This window comes from Lepisosteus oculatus, chromosome 14, assembly GCF_040954835.1.
Source record: "Lepisosteus oculatus isolate fLepOcu1 chromosome 14, fLepOcu1.hap2, whole genome shotgun sequence".
Classification (NCBI taxonomy): domain Eukaryota; kingdom Metazoa; phylum Chordata; class Actinopteri; order Semionotiformes; family Lepisosteidae; genus Lepisosteus; species Lepisosteus oculatus.
The window spans coordinates 15157755-15162039 of NC_090709.1; the positions used below are offsets into that span (position 1 = coordinate 15157755).

General features: G+C 36.0%; 1 non-coding gene across 1 annotated transcript; it reads right to left on the bottom strand.

The window, feature by feature from the left end:
- Positions 1–316: 316 nt before the first annotated feature.
- Positions 317–399, bottom strand: trnal-uaa (transfer RNA leucine (anticodon UAA)). The gene has a single exon. It is a non-coding gene; the product is annotated as a tRNA-Leu (tRNA).
- Positions 400–4285: the final 3886 nt, after the last annotated feature.

Consider the following 4285-nt stretch of genomic DNA (forward strand, 5'->3'; position numbering starts at 1 on the left):
TGTTACAAAATGTTTGATTGGGCATCAATCATTACAGGCGGAAATTCACTCCTTTTTTTTCTCGAGGCATCATATTAAACATTTCATTTGGATCGAGAAGAGGATCACCATGAGAAACAGAACAAACTGTTTGATTCCGTCTTTATTGGGAGCTGTATCACAGCTAATGCATGTAAAGCCTTAGGTGTGCGATAGTGAGAGTTCAGTTATGCCAGGGAGTGGGAGTGAAGAGAACTGAACTGAAATTTAGTAAATTCACATTTAAATAGAGTGTAAATCATCAAAGTGTTCTGTCACTTAAAATGTATTACAACACTACCAGGAGTGGGGATTGAACCGACGTGGACACTTGTCCATTGGATCTTAAGTCCAACGCCTTAACCACTCAGCCATCCTGGTCTACAGCAATTTGCTGCTCAGTTGTTTAACATTTAAATATGATTCCACAATTAAAAAGAATTAAACCGGCGCCCTGTCACAGAAACGTGCCCCGGTTTCCAGCGCAACAAGCAGGGGAACTCAGCACTATACTAACGAGAAGTGCTTGCCCGGAGCTGAGCGTGAGCTCTGTTTACGGTCAGCAGTCATTTCCTCTTTTCCAAAGACATTTTCGCCTGCTATCAGTAATTAATGTCGGTTTGAAGTCTGTTCCTGTTGTCTCCGCTCTTGACGAAGAGCAGCCTTACGTAGGAGACTCCCTCTCTCAAGAAGTTTGCCATCACCCTGCAAGAGAGAAGAGCCATCAACCACCGAGGCAACGACTAAGACACTCAACATTAAACACATGACATGTGAGATGTTTTCTACTTAGGGATGTTATCGTTTCCACTCTAACTTCTTTGTCAGAAGTGGGATTTGAACAAACATCTCTAGGGGAAACTACAACCTGAACGCAACGCCTTGGACCACCAGCCATCCTGCATGTGGCTCTTAAATGGAATGATATGTTTTATTTATTTCTACTTGATGATAAGGGAAAAAAAAGTTAAATGTAATTAGGGAAATGTCTTTTTTCATGGGGAAAACAAGCCTGAGCAAATGTAAAGTTTAGAGCAGCGCTCAATAAAAACTATCTGAAACCGGTAGCGCTTCTTATGCGGATCAGTATATTCCGATACCAGTGGTTCTGCAGAACAAATAAGAAAAGCTGAACTCCAAGCACTGTGTTGCCATTACTGCTACTCTGGCTGCAGCTGCTTTAAGATCTACTCAGCGGGCACAGAATGTTGTATGAGGTCAGACTGGTTTACGATGTCTAAATAACAGTATGCGAATTTAAGCTTATTTAAATAAGAGTATTTAGAATATAATACATGCTCCAAAAGCGTTAATCCTTCACTGGCTGCTATTTGAAACGCCTTCATAAATGACACGTAATAGAGATTTATGCAGCTAGATTTTATGCTTCACCATACATTGCAGTCAGGAAAATAAATCAATTTTCTTTAACACCTCTGGATAAAATTCTTCTGTGGAGCAGGTTTCAGACCTCTGCATACAGCGCCCTTGATGTCATTTTATTTTTACAGCAGCAAGCATCCTGAAAGTTTTTTTTAATATTTGTTATTTGAACAACAAAAATACATATAATACAAAAAAGAGCACATATGACGTATCAACAACATCGTCAGGGGCACGTGGTATAATCCAATTACACTTTCTGAAAAATCTACTGTCCATGCAAATGTACATGCTGATCTACAGGGTTCTTTTCTGCACTGAGCTGCTCATTTGAAATCCAGAAGGCAACACAGACGCGCTCCTATACCAAGAATCTTATCTGGACCACCTGGGTAAAAAAACAGGAAACCTAAGCACTAATCTATACTGACAGCTTTTGAAAAGGAGCTCTGTAATATGCACAAATACAGTACAAAGACAAAGTATAAATACTCCATAGGTTTAAAATTCAGGAATATGAATGGTCAATTGTTTACAATTGGAGTTTTTATGTTTCGTATGATTTAGCGACTTTTTTACAACATGTAAAAAAAAACAGCACACCTAAATGACAAAGCCTTAGAGCTACAGAGAAAAACAAATTGCATTTAAAGTAATTTTAAAGGCTCGAGATAACATTGCACTATAAACGCAAATGTTTGTCTTCTTTGTCGCACTTACGTTTTGTTGCTTTAGCAAATTTCATGCAGTTTATTTCTGACACAAGACATAACAAGCTTGTGTATTTATGACAAAAAAGCAGGGAAACAATTTTCATTGACCTTGAAACTAAAATTGTTAAAAAGTAAGTTAAATGCACATATAGTAAATATATTTTCTCATATAATGGTGTGTTTTTTTTGTCTAAAAATCGTTCATGAATGGTTTAACAGACACTTTGCATGATTAAAAAAATATATTTATGAATCTTAACGTTTTATACAATAACGTTTTATTGTGAACATGAGCCCTGTTTATCGATATCAACAATACAGTTCTGGATTTTATTCTGCCTTCCTACACACATGTGAATTTTCTTTCACACAACAGCTCGCATGTGTGGTAGCGTATTAGCGTCAGGGATAAAAAGAATGATGTTGGCTTTTAAATGATAAACCATTTGCGTTTATACAAAATCAAAATGTGTTGTCGCAGACATTGGGACATACTCTGTTTAAACACCTGTCGTTTTCTCTTATATTGGCTCCTGTGCTTCGGTCCATTTGAGAGAGAAGACACTGAAAAAGTCATGTGAAAGTGGATTTTGCACCTGCGACAGTGCTGTAGTGGTATCATACAGACACCCATACAAATCCATCACAGGCTGGAAGCTCTGGAAGGCAACGTAAAATATTGCTCTGTCTGTTGGTGGATTAGGTATGCATGCTACATTTCAACGCAAAATGCAATGTAAAAAGATCAAATTTGATTCAAAATCGATTAACGTAAAAACTGATAAAGCTCATGTTTTTTATCTAGTTTTATCTATATCTATATCTATTTTTTCAAAGGTCTTAAAAAAATGTTTATCGAGATTGTGAAAGTTAGAGAAGGTGTACCAGCGCGTGCCTTTATATCGCCAGCTTCAGTCTCGCCTGTAGCTGCGAGAAGGTTAAAAACAAATCAGGTTTCTACAGTATGAACTTCCGGGGATATTACAAAATGTTTGATGGGGCATCAATCGTTTCAGGCAGATATTGACACCTTTTTTTCTCGAGGGATCATATTAAACATTTCATTAGTATCGAGAGGAGGATCACCATGAGACACAGAACAGTTTAATTCTGTCTTTATTAGAAAGTAGTGTTTGTGCTACATTAAAAATATTTTCATGGAAATATAGAAGTTGTGATTTTTAAAACTTATATTTGAATCGAAATGTGGTTTTGAGTTAAATATTAGCGTGTAATGTAATTAGTTTTTGTGTTTGTCATTACTATATATATATATTCCCATGTTACTATAATTTGTAGCTGAAGTTTACTAGTTGTGTTTTTTATGATATATTGTAATAAACAATATTGTAATAAACATTATCATGTTTATTACAATATTGTATAAAATGCATAATTTGAACTACATATTTTTCAGGTGTGAATAATTGTATATTTTCAGAATAAATTTCTAAACCAAATCATTGGCTTGATTTACTCGTTTCTACACCTATAAGACCTATCTTTGATGTATAATAGACCTTTTATACATCAAAGGTCTATTATACATCAAACCTTTTATACCTTTAACTATATAGGTATAATAGTCCTCTAAATGTATCCGTATAATAGAACTCCAACCATTTATGTATAATGGACATACTGTATAATCAGAGATGTCTAATTGACTTATAATGATATACATATATTAGAATTTCATTCTAGTCCCATTAAGGGACATTTTGAGCTGTAGAAACATTTTATCATTCCGTACTTTCCTGTGCAGTCAGGCCAGTTCCACTTCAACTGCGCCCAACAACGGAGGTCGTTTTGAAAACAACGAGAGTAAAGGGACACTGCATGTCTGCAGAACATCACGTCCGAGTTTCAGGACAGTAACATCAGAGATTGGAAGCTAGGGAGTTTCAGGTCTGTTTTTTATTATAGGTTCATGAAAGTCTAAATACCTTTGCAAGAAGTTTTTCAGAATCCCAGTCAAATCCAGTACAATTGCTGCACAGATCTGCATTCTACAATTAGAAAACTGTCCGTTTAATCAAACACGCCTCATAAAGCATTTTTAAAACAGGAATGCGTCTTTCTATAAAAATAAAATGACTTGAAGGGTGCTATAAGCTAAGGTGTGAAAGCCTGCTCTACAGAAGAAGTATATCCAGAGGTGCCAAAGAAGT